The following is a 16341-nucleotide window of genomic DNA, read 5'->3' on the forward strand; positions in this document are numbered from 1 at the left end:
AATACAATTTAAGATCTGGAATGACTAGGCCACCTTCCCGTGCATTTCTTTTCATTAGTTCTCTTGATATTCTGGACCTTTTGCTCTTCCAAATGAATCTTGTTATTATTTTTTCTAACTCTATAAAATAGATTTTGGTAGCTTGATTAGCGTGGCACTGAATAAGTAAATTAGCTTAGGTAGAATTGTCATTTTTATTATATTAGCTCGGCCTACCCAGGAGCAACTGATGTATTTAAAATTATTTAGATGTGACTTTATTTGTGTGAAAAGTGTTTTGTAATAGTGTTCATAGAGTTCCTGGGTTTGTTTCAGGAGGTAGACTCCTAAATATTTTATAATGGCTACAGTAAGTTTAAATGGAATTTCTCTTTCTATCTCTTGCTGTTGGGCTTTGTTAGTAATATACAGAAATGCCGATGATGTATGTGGGTTTGTTTTATAGCCTGCAAGTTTGCTAAAGTTCTTTATTATTTCAAGTAGTTTTTTACTCGATTTTCTGGGATTTTCTATGTATAGCATCATGTCATCTGCAAAGAGTGATGGCTTTTTGTCTTCTTTGCCTATTCTAATACCTTCAATGTATTTTTCTTCTCTTATTGCTAAAGCTAACATTTCCAGTATGATGTTGAATAACAGTGGTGATAATGGACATCCTTGTTTCACCCCCGATCTTATTGGAAATGCTGCTGGCTTTTCCCCATTACATATAATGCTTGATGAAGGTTTTATATAGATGCTATTTATTATTTCAAGGAAGACTCCATTTATACCTATGCTCTCAGTGTTTTTAATAGGAATGGGTGTTGTATTTTGTCAAAAGCTTTTTCTGCATCTATTGAGATGATCATGTGGTTTCTGTTAGTTTTGGTGTTGATATGATTAATTATGCTGATAGTTTTCCTTATATTGAACCAGTTCTGCATTCCTGGTATAAATCCTACCTGGTCATAGTGTCTTTTTCTTGTGATAAGTTGCTGTAATTTATTTGCTAATATTTTGTTTAAAATTTTTGCATCAATATTCATTAGAGAAATTGGTCCATAATTTTCTTTCTCTGTCTTGACTCTTCCTGATTTAGGTATCACCAACGTATTTGTATCATAAAAAGCATTTGGTAGGATTCCTTCTTCACTTATTTTACCAAATAGTCTATATAGTATTGGAATTGATTGTTCTTTAAATGTTTGATAGAATTTACATGTAAATCCATCTGGCCCTGGAGGCTTTTTCCTAGGGAGTTCATTCAATTTATTTTTCTGAGATGGGGTAATTTGAGTATTTTGCTTCCTCTTCTGTTAATCTCGGCAATTTATATTTTTGTAAATATGTATCCATTTCACTAAGATTGTCAAATTTGTTGGCATATAGTTGGGCAAAATAATTCCTAATTGTTGTTTTAGTTTTCTCTACCTTGATGGTAGCTTCACCCTTCTCGTTTGTGATACTAGTAATTTGGTTTTCTTCTTTCTTTTTTTAAATTAGATTAACCAAAGGTTTATCTATTTTATTGTTTTTTTCATAAAATCAGCTCTTAGTTTTATTTATTAGTTCAATAGTTTTCTTAATTTCAATTTTCTTAATTTATCCTTTGGTTTTCAATGTTTCTAATTTGGTGTTTAATTGAGAATTTTTAATTTGTTCTTTTTCTAGTTTCTTAGTTTTATACCCAATTCATTGATCTCCTCTTTTTGTATTTTATTTATGTAAGCATTTAGAGATATAAAACTTCCCCTAACAACTGCTTTTGCAGCATCCCATAAGTTTTGGTATGTTGTCTCATTATTGTCATTCTCTTGAATGAAATTATCGATTGTTTCTATGATTTGTTGTTTGACCCAATCATTTTTTAGGATTAGATTATTTAGTTTCAATTATTTTTAGTCTATCTTTCCACAGCCCTTTATTACATATAATTTTTATTGCAACATAATCTGAAAAGGATGCATTTAATATTTCTGCCTTTTGACATTGGATTGTGAGGTTTTTATGCCCTAGTACATGGTCAATTTTTGTGTATGTGCCATGTACCACCAAGAAAAAAGTATATTTCTTTCTATCCCAATTTAGTTGTCTCCAGAGGTCTATCATACCTAACTTTTCTTATTTTTTATTCACCTCCTTAACTTCTTTCTTGTTTATTTTGTGTTTAGATTTATCTAGTTCAGAGAAGGGGAGGTTGAGGTCCCCCACTAATATAGTTCTGCTGTCTATTTCTTCCTGCAACTCCCTGAACTTCTCCTCTAAGAATTTAGATGCTATACCATTTGGTGCATATATATTTAGTAATGATATTACTTTACTGTCTATGGTGCCTTTTAGCAGGATGTAGTTTCCTTCCTTATCTCTTTTGATAAGATCTATTTTTGCTTTTGTTTTGTCTGAGATCAGGATTGCTACCCCTGCTTTTTTTACTTCAACTGAACCATAATATATTTTGCTCCAGCCTTTTATCTTTACCCTGTATGTATCACTCTTTTTCAAATGTGTTTCCTGTAAACAAAATATTGTAAGATTATGGTTTTTAATCCACTCTGCTATACACTTCTATTTTGTGAGAGAGTTCATTCCATTCACATTCACAGCTATGATTATTATATGTCTTTTTCTCCATCCTTTCCCCCCACCTCATTTATTCTTTTCTATCTCCTTTCTCCTTTCCCCCCATTAGTGTTTTGCTTTTGACCACTGCCTCCTTCAGTCCCACTTCCCTTCTATTATCCCTTTAATTTTTCTTCCCCTTTACCCTTACTTCTTCTTCCCTCCCTTTTATCCCCCCTCCCTTTTCTTTCTGCTTTTCCTTCCTACTGCCTATAGTGCAAGTTAAATTTCTATACCTAACTGATCATGTTATTCCCTTCTTGAGCCAAATCTGATGAGAGTAAGGCTCAAACAATGCTCATCCCCCTCCCTTCTTTACCTCTGCTCTAATAGGTTTTTGTGTTTTTTCCTGTAATGTAATATACTCTTGTCTACCTCCTCCTTTCTCAGTGCATTTTATTAGCTCAGACTAATCCACTCACTTGGATCCATTTAACCCACTTGATTAAAATTTTTTTTTATCATTATATCAAAGTCAACTATACCCACCCCCTTTATGTATACTCCTTTAACATGGTATAATAACAATACAATTCTGAGGAATTGAAAGTGTCATCTTCCCTTATAGGGATGTAAACATTTTGCCCTTATTAACAATATATTGTATCTTTTTGTTCCATTTACCTTTTTATGTCTTTCTTGAATCTTGCACTTGAAGATCAAATGTTTTGTTGAGCTCTTGTCTTTTTATCAGGAAGATTAGGAAGTCCCCTATTTTGTTGAATATCCATCTCCTTCCCTGAAAGATAATTCTCATTTTTGCTGGGTAGTTAATCCTTGACTGCATTCCAAACTCCTTTGCCTTATGGAATATCATGTTCCATGCCCTCCAGTCTTTTAATGTAGAGGCTGCAAGGTCCTGTGTAATCCTGACTGTTGTTCCATGATATTTAAATTGTTTCTTTCTGGCTGCTTGCAGTAATTTATCTTTAGTCTTGTAATTTTGGTATTTAGCTATTATATTCCTTGGCGTTTTCAATTTGGGATCTCTTTCAGGTGGGGAGTGGTGGATTTTTTCTAGAGTTATTTCGACTTCTGCTTCTAGGACTTCAGGGCAGTTTTCCCTTATGATTTCCTGAAGGATATTGTCCAGACTCTTTTTTTCATCATGATTTTCAGGTAGGCCTATAATTTTTAAATTGTCTCTCCTGGATCAATTTTCCAGGTCAGTTGTTTTACCCATGAGGTATTTTAGGTTTTCATCTATTTTTTCATTTTTTTGTTTCTGTTTGACTGATTCTTGCTCTCTCATAGTTTTCATTTGTTCAATTCTAATCTTTAACGTGTTGTTTTCTTCTGTTAGATTCTGTACTTTCTTCTCCAATAGGTCAATTGTGTGTTTTAGGGACTTGTTTTCTTCAGTGTACTTTTTTTCTAATTGGCCAATTGTGCTTTTAAAGGACTTCTCTACCTCTCTCATTTGACTTTTAAAATCCTTCTTGAGTTCTTCTAAGAAGGCTTTTTGGGCTTCAGACCAGTTCATATTCCCTTTTGATGTTGCAGATGTGGGTTTGATGACAGTGTTGTCCTCTTCAGAATTTGTCTTGATCTTCACTCTTCTCATTATATGAATCTAATGTACGTTTCTTTTTACTCATGGTGTTTCTTTATTCCCTGGCCTTTAAAGAGATTAAGCTCTCCTGCTGGGGAGCAGAGGGCACTGACCCAAGCTTCTTGTGTTGGGAGCCTAAGTCTTGGTCATTGGCTTTGGGAGCTGGGGTCTCTTATGTTGGCAATTGGAGGCTGTAGGGTTCTGGCAGCTTATCTGGTGTTGGGCTGGAATCAGCAAGGCTGGAACTTTCAGGTAAATCTAGGTTGCCTGCTTTTCCTTTCCTTTAGCTCTGTTTAGCTCCTTTTAGATCAGTGCTGCCAGATGTTTATCTCCCTGGGGCCCTTTGCAGTGCTGCTTTCCTGATTTCTTTTGAGGCACTGGGAGACTTCTTTGCTGTAGAATTCCAAGGCACCTGGTGGTTTTCTGAGCTGGTTTCCATAAGTTTCCCTGCCCTCACTGAGGCATTTGGAGGTACAGCTGTTGGTGTTTGCCTGCTCGACCACTTGGGCTTTGGTATCTCCTCCTGGTTGGCAGTTGGAGGCTGCAGGGTTCTGGCAGCTGACCTGGTCTTGGGCTGGAATCAACAAGGCTGGAACTTTTTGGCACCTCTAGGTTGCTTTCTTCAGATCCTTTCAGATGAATGCTGCCAGGTGCTTATCTGCCTGGGGCCCTTTGTAGTGCTGCTTCCCTTATTTTTGCTGAGGCACTGGGAGACCCATTTGCTGTAGAATACCGAGGCACCAGAATCTCATCCTAGTGTTCTAAATTGGATCTTTCCACTAGCTTGCTGTGCAACTCCCGGTCCCATACTGCTCCCCTTCCCCTAGGGTAATAGGGGCCTTTCCCGTTAATCCCTCTAGCTACCTGGGCCACTGCACTGCTGCACTCCATCTTTCTTCTGGTTCAGGTGTTCCAGGGTTTTTTTCTGGGGTGATATTTTCTGGGTTTTCAGAGGTTGATAGGGGAGGGTGAGAGTGACTACCTTTTTACTCCACCCATCTTGGCTCCTGGAAGCGGAAATGAGAGGGCTTCTTATTAAGATTACCCTTTCACAAGGCATCCTCCATACTTAGAATTCAATGTTTCTTAACCTCAGTCTGTTAGGCTTCCTGACATTTCTAGGCTCAACTCAAAACCTCCCCCCTACATCACTCCTGTCCAAAATTTAGTTATGAATTTATATTTATGTATATACTCATGAATACATTCAAACACACATACATAGATATACACACATACCTATGTATCTACCTACATACCTACATACATACATGCATACATACTTCACTGATTAAGCATTATTTTCCCCAGTAGAATTCATATTTCTTAAGGGCAGAGACTCTTCCATATTTGTCTGTCTACCCACACTGCTATAACAGGGCCTGTCTGGCACATAACAGGGCCTTAAAAGATGAATGTTAAGAACTTACCTGAATTATTCATTTCTTTGAGCCCCTAAGGCCTGATTTCATAGACTTAAGCAGTCTTTGAATGAAATATTGCATGCATCATGTTTTATAAAGGCCACAACATTAGAGAAATATCAAGTATTATTATTGTTCCCCTTTTGTCCATCAGATCAACCCATTTTGTTATTGGTCAGTTTCTTTTGTAAGGAAGACTATCACTATATAACTATATTACATCATTCTGTTAAACTGAAATTTGTCTCTTTGTATCTATCTGCATTCCACTCCCCTCCTCGTCTGTTGTCTCACTAATAAAATCATTTCAGATGTCCAACTCTACTGGTTTCTTTTTGCCTCCAGAATGAAATATAATTTCCTGTTTGCCTTTTAGAACTCTTCACAATCTGGCCCCAATCTTTCCTTCCAGACTTGTTGCACTTTGTTTTCCCTTCTTCTGTGATCAAAACAAACAAGCATTTTCTTTGTTCCTCATTCGAGACCCTCCATTTCCTACCTCGGTACCTTTGCAATGACTGTCTCTGAAGTCTAGAATTCACTCTTTCCTAATCTCCACCTCAGGCAATCAATACACATTTATTAAATCCCTACTATGTTCCAGCCACTGTTCCAACACTTCATAGAATCCCTTTAGCATTGATATTCCCATAAAGCTTTTTTTTTAAAATTCCATCAACTATTTCTGTCTCTCCTTCCAAAATTAACTTGTATTTAACTATATGGCACTCATTTGTATTTATTCTTTTTATGTTTATCATAACCAAACACATATACACATATATAATATATATATATATATATACAGTGACATGTTTGTATACCTATGTATCTAACCATAATAATATAGTTCTCTAAATCTCTCTCTCTATATATATGTATATATATGTATATATGTATATATATGCATATAATACACATATACACATAACTATCTTTATCCATATATCTATATCTATATATCACTGCTGACAAATAGTGATCTATGTTGTTTATTAAGCATCTGTGATGTGTCAAAATCATTCTATCTGTAATTTATACCTGTTGTTCTTAACCTTACACTTTGGGATGAAATATACCAAATTTAATCTCCATTCCACGTAGTAGCTTTTCAAATATTTGAAAATATTTAGCTTGTCTACTTTAACTCTTCTTTTACTAGGTTAAACATCCTATTTTTTTTTTTAAATTTCATTCATATTGTATATATTTGAGGCCCTTCCCAATGTTGATCTCTCCATTCTGGATAATCCCTTTATCCCTCAAATCCTTTGTTGTTTTGTTTTAGGTGAGGCAATTGGAGTTAAGTGACTTGCCCAGGGTCACACAGAAAGTAAATGTCAAGTGTCAGGTCTGAGATTGGATTTGAACTCAGGTCTTCCTGACTCAAGGTCTGGTGCTCTATCCACTGTGCCACCTAGCTGCCCCCCATTTTTTTTTGGCTAGGCAATGGGGTTAAGTGACTTGCCCAGGGTCATATAGCTAGTAAGTGTCAAGTGGTTGAAACTAGATTTGAACTCAGGTCCTCCTGACTCTAGGGCAGGTGCTCTATCCATTGCATCACCTAGCTGCCCCATACCTCAAATTATTAATAATCATTTCTGGGCCAAATGTTAAAGCGCAGTTTCTCCAACATGGCCCATCAGTGACAGGGACACTATCTTTGAAAAATCAAAGTAGCAAAAATGTAAGCTAGTTTGCATCTGAATGGCCAGTTGATTGCAGACTGACTTCTGGAGAACTTTTCTCCTACCTAGTATAAATGAAACCATTCACTGCAGAAAAACAAACAAACAGACAGCTGGGAGAAAGAAAAACAGCTACAAGATGAAATGACTTTCTCTCAGGATGTCAAGGTTCTGGGGGAGCCCAGAGACTATTCACACAAAAGAAGACTAGAAATGATACTTACAGAGTCATCCTACCTTAACCATAAATACCTCAGCTAACCTCCCACCTCCATGTGCTGATGGTGATACATTTTTTCCCATTTGGTACATAATCCATATGATCCCTGCTGGGTTTCCTTAGCTACCATGCTAATGAGAAATCTAACCTCTCCCACATGTCAGTAATTTGGATATTTGAGGAAAGGAATCCTCTTGCTGCCTCCCTTAAACATTTTTAAAGGTACATAATCCCAGTTTCTTTAGTTGATTATTTCATGAAATATATTGCAAAGGGAACCTAGTGTAGATATGAAGCATAAGTATACAACCCCACCATTTTTCAGAAGTGGAAACTGAGATACAGGGAATGGTCATGACTTGTCCAAGTCCAAGAAATATCTACTGGAAGAGATAAAGCCCTGTTTACTCCCAGTTCAGTCCCCTCCCCATTTGTGCCAATTATGTCAAATTTCTTAAATACAGACTAGTCAGTCCATCAGTATAATTTCATTCAGGGCCTGTTGTGTGACAGAAACTATTTGGGATACAATGAAAGGCAAAAGAAAGTCCCTCTTCTCAAAGAGCTCACATTCTGATGGGGAAGACAATATTCAAATAACTATGTACAAATAAATTATATATAAGGTAAGTTGGAAATGTTCAACAAAGGGAAGACAATGGGATTAAGGGGAGATTTGGAAAAGCTTCCTAGATATAAATAGTGGGATTTTAGTTGAGACTTGAAGGAAGTCAAGGAAACCAGGGAAAAGACATGAAAAGAGAGTATTCCTGCTACGGGGAAGGGCCATGGAAAATTCCCAGATTTGAGAGATAGAGAGTCTTATTCAAGGAACATCAAGAATGCCATTGTCACTGGATCACAAAGTATATGGCAAATGTGTGTGTGTGGTGGACTGTAAGGTATATGAAAACTGTACATATGTGCATGTGTTTATTTGTACATATATGTATGTTTGTGTGGAGGGGAGAGAGAGAGAAAGATACAGCATTAGAAGGTTCATGTAGATTAATGATGAATAATTACCAGAAAAGTATGTGTCAGAATGAATTTGAAAGTCATAAAAACTAAAACTATTGTGCTATAGGTCTTTATTTTTGCTTGGCATACCCTCCCTCCTCATTTCCTCCTTCTAGAATTCTGAGTTTCCTTAAAATAGTGGCTCAACTAGTACCTTTGACAAGGATGTGTTCACTGTTCTTTACAGTCCTCACTGGCTTTTCTACAAAATAACCCCATTTGTATTTTGTTTGTGTATCTATATAAGCATGGTAGTTTTCCCATTGGTATGTAAGGTCTTTTTAGGCACAGCTGTTTCATTTTTTTTCTTTAGTCTTAAGTATCTCATACATAATAGTTGCCTAATTAATGCTTACCAATCAGTTGATTGAATTGAGATAAAATGTCCTGGACACACCATTCCTTAAACTGAGGAAGAGACTCTACTCATAGGAATTTTTAGTACCATTCAGCAATTTAATTTATAATGATGTTGGTGATTATGTTATGGTGGTGATGATGATGATGATGATGATGATGATGATAATGATAGTAGAAGTATTTATTATGCATTGACTATGGGCCAGATATTGTGCCAAAGACTTCACTATGTGTCATCTTATCCTCATGACAACATTAGGATGTAGGTGCTATTATTATCACCATTTTATAATTGAGAAAACTAAGACATATAGAGTTTAAGTAACTTGCTCAGGGACATAGCTAGAAAGTGTCTATGGTAAGATTTGAACTCGGGTCTTCCCAGTTGGAGGCCCATAATTCTATCTACTGGTCAACCAAGATGCTTCTTCTACTATCCGTTATGTTAAAGAAATGGCTACAGCACACTAATTTAAAAAAAATAAACAGAAACAAAAAAAGAGGAGCCCCAAGATGGCAGAGCTTTAGTAGAGCCTTTCCAATGTTCCCCTCTAGACAACTTTAAAATAAAATGTCAACAGGAATCAAAAATGGAATAGCCACCGAAGCTCAGGGTGAGATAATTTTTTCCAGCCCAGGATAATTTGGGAGGTCAGAAGGAGAGGCCTGTGGCAGTGGGATGCTGTAGCAACACCAGTTGCAGGTCTTGTAGAAGAGGGGAGCAGGGACAACAGCAGTTGTACTGGGATTGCTCATTACCCACAGCTGGTAAGGAGACTGAACATCTGGTAAGAAGTGAATTATAGTTGATGCTGGGATAGCACTGGGTTCAAGACTAGGTACCATTTGACAACTCCATTGGCAATTACCTAGATTTAGGTTGCAGTTTGAGGACAGAGGGAGTTTTTACGATTTCAAAGGAGTGGGAGCTCTAGTTCTGGATCATGGTTACAGGGGGGTATGCAGTCATGCTTGCTAGTAATCAGAGGCACTTCTTAAGGACCCAAGCATAGACCAAGAGAGCAGTGGCCATACCTTGCCATAGATCACAGCAACTTGGAAGAACTGAAAATTTTCAGACCCCACCCCCAGAACTATCTGTGAAAACAGCATGGTGGATAGGTCTGCTCAAGGATTCCCTGAGTGCTTAGACACCACCAAATAACCATATATCAGGCAGAGGAGAGTGACACTGCCTTGTTTGATAAAGACCCTGAAATAGCCTTAGCTCACTTCTCACCTCCTACCAAAGCACTTCCAGGGTCTGATAAAAGGGGCATAGCACCAGAAACCACCCTCCAAAGGTAGTATGGCCCCATTCCACTGGGTGCATGGGCCATCACCAGCATGGCCAGAAGCCAACTCCTAAACTCTGGAGTTGAAGGAGCCATGCCCTGCCCCTGTCAGATTTAAGAGATCTCTTCCCATTCTTATCCAGGCGAGTGTGCAATACCAAAATATCTTCTGATATAGATGGTGTCTTAAGCACCTCATGAATACCAGCTTTAGAACAAGAGGCTCTGGTGATACCAAAACCATTGCTTTTGAAGTTGTTGAAATTTGCTGCTACACAGAAAGACACTCACAATGAGAGAATTTATATTCTATCTTGGCCAGCATATTATGTCAAAACAATTATGTGATAAAATGCATGTTGTCTATTGTTCAGATGACCTTCTTGGAGATCTGTTTGAGGTACCAAGCTTCTCTGTGAAAGAACATAGGAGATTATATGCAATGATTTCTAAAAACTTGATAGCAGTTAGTCAACAAGAATTTGCTAGTCCAAATACATCTATGAATGAAACCAGGTGTCAAGCTTGAAATTGGAAGTGGTCAAAAGGAGTCTATGCAAGGATTGAAGGAAGAAAATCCATCACCAAATTTGAATTCTAGACCAACTCATCTAGAAAGAGAACATAGTGAAACAGAAGAAAATTCAGATGAGTTCCTTGGTGAAAGACACAGAAAATGGTATGTCAGATAGTATTTCTCTTATATTTGATGAAGGCTGTACCCTATGTGTCATAAGTGAAATATGCTGTGAACAAAGCAGTAGTTGTGACTCAACAGAAATTGTTTCAAGTTTAAGTAGTGAAACTAGTGTATTAGGTGAAAATTCAGATGATTCAGTTTCAGACCAGTTCAGCGTTTAGTTTGAAATTGAGTCTGTTGATTCAGAGGGTTATAGTCAAAATTAAGAAGAACAAGAACTCAGAGAGATAGATGATGAGATATACCAAATAATCATATATCAGGCAGAGGAGAGTGACACTGCCTTGTTTGATGAAGACCCTGAAGTAGCCTTAGCTAACTATTGGAAGTGTACTTCTTGTGATAAAACGAACTCTCCGCTTCTGCCACATTGCTACAGATACTGGGCTTTGTGAGAGAATTAGCTTCCTGAGGAGAAAGGTGAAGTGTCAGATTAAGGCAAACTAGAAAGCCCCACCCAAGGGGAAGAAGAGGGCTTTGTCATTACAGATTGCAGAAAAAATAAAATGAATGACTCTCAACATTCATGTGTTGAGGGAAGCGATGAAAAAATAGTACAGTCATCAGACTGCCAAGAAAGTGAGAATTATTCCCAGCCATTGACATCTAAAAGTATCTGTAGTTGTCGGGAAGATGCTGGAGAATTTGAGAGAGAAGTTCAAGACAAAGAAAAAAAGTATGGAATCTATTCTTCCCCCGGTACAGTACAACCCTGTGTCATTTCTCAGAGTCAACCTAAAAATGACTGCATTGTCCATGAAAGGAAAGGACATTTTATGACATGTTTTACATGTGCTAAGAAGCTGAAAAAGAGAATAAACCTTGTCCGGTGTTCAGGCAGCCGATTCAAATGATTGTGTTAACTTATTTTTTTTTCTAAATGTGATGTACTTAAAGTAGAACCACAGAACCTTATGTATGAAATGCTTCAGAGTGTTAACACATGGCTTGTGAAATGTATTTAAAATTTTATTTTTGTACATTTTTTCTGAGAAAATGAATATTTTAGTCCATTTTAATTATCTCTAGTACAATTTGCTTTTTGGAATTTTTTTATTCTTTTTCTTTAGGAAAAAATGGTTAGTATTTTATTTCAATTTTTGCATTTTTTTTTATTAGCTTTTATTTGCATTACTTATAGAGGCAGCAGGGTAGAGGGGATAGAGCACTAATCTAGAAAGATCTGGGTTCAGATATTACCTTGGACACTTAAAACTTATTTGACCAAGGATGAATCCTTTAACCTCTTTGTGCCTTAGTCAATTCCTAAGACATATCTGATAGATCAGATAATTTGGGAATAAATTATAGTCATTCTTACTGTGTTATGTTGAAACTAAAGATACTCTACTGTTTGCATCCATTAAGAATCACTAGTTATTTTGAAGATTGACTATTTCTATTGATTAAATACTTCCTGTATTTTCTAGTTGTGGAGTATCAGATTTTTTTTAAAACAGAGGTGTAAATAGAAAGTGTAATAAATATTATTTAAGTTTTAAAAAAGGGGGGAAAGCATGGTAAAAAAGCCCCCAAACTGGGACAGCCTCTATCCCCATGACCAGGTGAGCAGAACTCAATTCTAACATAAAATCTAAAATCAAGAAATAGGCTGGAAAAAAGAAGCAAATGTCAACAACAACAACAACAAAAATAACCTAACCATAAAAGACTACTAAGGTTATAGGGAAGTTCAATTCACAAACTCAGAAGAAAATAATAATGTGAAAACATCTACAAACAAATCCTTAAAGCAAAATGCAGTTGGTACACAAGACCAACAAAAATTCCTAGAAGAACTAAAGAAAAAGATATAAAGAGCAAAAAGTTATTTTAAAATCAAACAAGAGTATTAGAAGAAAAGCAGGGGAAGGAAATGAGAGTTACGGAAGTTATAATGAGAAGAGATTTGGTAAAAGAGGCATACAAATGTTGAAGATAATAACTAATTTTAAAAAAATGTACCAAATTAAAAAAAAATACAAAACCTTAGTGAAGAAAATAATTCCTTAAAAATCAGAATCGGGACTCAACTTCTGGCAGCCAAGATGATGGAGTAAGCGGTAAATTACTATAGTTCTCCCATATTCACCTTGAAAGAATCATAAAACAGCACCCAAGAACAAATCCTGGAACAGTGTAGCCAGCAGAAAGATGGAGCAGAATGGTGTTTTAGCCTGGGAGACTTTGAGCATTGGCAAGTCCAGGACAGGAAGCATCTCAGCAAGCCAGCAGCAAGTCCCAACTCACCAAACCAGTGGAAGATCCTGAGCCCCAGTGTGGTGAGGCAGGCAAGCACAATCACTAAGATCACCCAGTTGCTTCAGCATAGCCAGGGGACCAGGCAGATTTCAGCACTGAGAACAGCCATGGTGCTTCAGCACAGTCCAAGGCAAACAGAGAACCTCCAGGGACCAGATCTCCACATGCTTCAGTGTAGCCCAGGGAAAACAGGCTTCCTACAGAAGCCAGACTTCCACATGCTTCAGCACAGCCTAGTGCAAAGAAGCATCATCCAGGACATAAAGAAAATAGTCCAGACCACCACCACCCTGGCACAGCTCAGGGAAAACAAGCATCCTTCAGGGGCCAGACCTCTACATGCTTCAGCAAAGCAGAGGGCAAAACAGGCACCTTCCACTGGCTAGATCTCTATGGTTTCAGTGTAGCCATGGAGAAACACAGAAAATCCCCACCTCGACTCAGCACGTGTGAGACACCACCAGTAAGATCCCAGCTCAGCACTAGGTAAGCTGCCAGACCCCTACAGCCTCCAGCAGTGCCAGCCACATACACTCCCCCACCCCCCAGCAAAGTACCAGATATGAGGGAGGCCTCAGGGCAACATCAGTGTAGCACCAGGTAAACAGTCAGGGCTGGCAGCCACTGGCACAAGAAGCCTGAGACTGAGCTCCTTCCACCCTGGGAGCAGAGCTCAAATTTAAAAGAAAGGAAAAAAGCAAAAAAGAAAAAAAGATGAGCAAAAAACAAACAAAAATAATCTGACCATAGAAAGTTATTGTGGTGACAGGGAAGACCAACACACAAGCTCAGAAGACAACAGTGTCAAAACCCCTTTGAGTAAAACCCCAAAGAAAAATGGGAAGTGGTCTCAAACACAAAAATAATTCAAGGAAGAGTGCAAAAAGGAGCTTAAAAATCATATGAGAAGTAAAAGAAAATTGGAAAAAGAAATGAAAATGATGCAAGAGGATTATGAAAAAAAGACTCAACAGCATAGAAAAATGCTTAAAATTTAGAATTGGCCAAATGGAAAAGGACATACAAAAATCCACTGAAGAAAAAAAAATCCCTAAAGGAAACAATTGTCCAAATGGAAAAGAAAGCACAAAAGCTAATTGAGGAAAATAGTACCTTAAAAGTTAGAATTGGAAAAGTGGAAGCTAATGTCTCAATGACACAGTAAGAATTAATCAAACAAAATCTAAAGAATGAAAAAATGGAAAAAAAATGTACATCTTATATGAAAAACCTGGAAAATAGATCCAGGAGAGACAATATCAGGATCATTGGAGTACCTGAAAGACATAATCAAAAGGAGGACTTAAATGGCATCGTTCAAGATATTATCAATGAAAATTGTCCTGATGTCCTGGAATCAGAGCGGAAAGTAGGCACTGGAAGAATGAACTGATTACCCCAGGAAAGAGATCCAAAAAACAAAAAGGCAAAAACAAAACAAAACAAAAACAAACAAAAATCTCCAGAGAATAGCAAGGCAAATTTCAAAACTAGCAGGTCAAGGGAAAAAAAATCCTAGAAGTTGCCAGAAAGAAACAATTCAAATATGTGGGAGTCACAATCAGGATGACACAGGACTTGGCAGCTGCCCCATTAAAAGATCGTAGGTCAGGAAACATGATATTCCAAAAGGCAAAGAGCCAGGACCACTACCAAGAATCACCTGGTAAAAAGCATAAACAGATAAAAAGTGAAAATAAAACCTCAGGGATTCAATAGAACTAAACTATTTACATCCCTACATGGGAAGATGATACTTATAATTCTTTAAAAAATATATTATTAGCACAGCTAGAAGGAATATACATAGAGGGTATGGGCATAAGGTGAATTTGAGGGAATGACATAAAAAATAAGGAATGAGAAAGAAGAGTACAATAGGTGCAGATGCAAGGAAGAGGTAAAATAAAGTAAAATATTTCACCTAAAGAGGGACTAAAGACCTATTACAGTGGAGGGGAAATGGGAGGGTGGGTGATGGGCATAACATGAACCTTATGCTGATCAGTATTAGGTCAAAAAATAAATAATATACACAATCAGTTGAATTTAGAAATCTATCTCACCCAACAATGAAGTAGGAGAGGAGGAGAGCAAGTAAAAGAGGAGGGTGGGGACTGACAAAAAGAAGGTCAGATCAAGGGAAATGGTGGACAGAAGAAAAACACTGGTGAGGAGGGGAAAGGTGAAAGGAGAGGGAGGACAAACAAGAGAAAGAATAATATGAAGGGAAATACAGAGTTGTTAGTAATCATAACTATGAAAGTAAATGGGATGCACTCTCCCATAAAATGGAAATAGCATGATGAATCAAAAAACAGCATCCTACAATATGTTGTTTACAAAAAACATACTTGAAGCAGAGAGACACACACAGAGCACAGGCAAGGGGCTGAAGCAGTCCTTTATGCTTCAACTGAAGCAAAAAAGAAAAATGAAACAAAACAAAACAAAACAAAACAAAACAAAAAACAGAAGTAGCAATCCTGATCTCTGACAAAGTAAGAACAAGAATAGACCTAATTAAAAGAGATAAGGAATGAAACTACATCTTGCTAAAAGGTATCATAGACAATGAAGCAATATCAATAATAAACATATGTACCAAGTGGTATCTTAAAAGAGAAGTGAAGTGAGTTACAGGAAGAAATAGACAGCAAAAGTATATTAATGAGAGACCTCAACTGTCCTGTCTCAGAACTGTATAAGTCCACACAAAAAATAAACAAGAAAGAAACTAAGGAGGTAAATGGAATGTTAGAAAACTGAGATATGACAGACCTTTGGAGAAAACTGAATGGATAAAGGAAAGAATATACTTTCTTTTTTTCTCAGTAACAAACAGCACTTACACAAAAATGACCATGTAATAGGGTATACAAACCTAAAAATCAAATGTTAAAAGGCAGAAATAGTAAATGTATTCTTTTGATATCATAATGCAATAAAAATTGCATTCAGAAAAGATAGTAGAATTAGAGATTAAAAAATATTTGGAAACTAAATGATCTAATCCTAAAGAATAAGTGGGTCAAAGAACAAATCATAGGGACAATCAATACGTTCATTAAAGAGAATGACAACCATTGATGCAACATACCAAAATTTATGAGATGCAGTCCAAGGAATACTTAGGGGAAAATTTATTTCTCTAAACAAGATGAAAAAAGAGTAGATCAATGAATTGGGCATTCAATTTTAAAAAAATGGAAGAAGATG

At 36.9% G+C, this 16341-nt stretch overlaps 1 pseudogene; it reads left to right on the top strand.

Moving 5' to 3' along the window:
• Positions 1-11740, top strand: part of LOC114038352 — a 93648-nt pseudogene extending 81908 nt beyond the window's left edge.
• The last annotated feature ends 4601 nt before the right edge of the window (positions 11741-16341 follow it).

Source organism: Vombatus ursinus, unplaced genomic scaffold, assembly GCF_900497805.2.
Source record: "Vombatus ursinus unplaced genomic scaffold, bare-nosed wombat genome assembly UNPS02010980.1, whole genome shotgun sequence".
NCBI lineage: Eukaryota > Metazoa > Chordata > Mammalia > Diprotodontia > Vombatidae > Vombatus > Vombatus ursinus.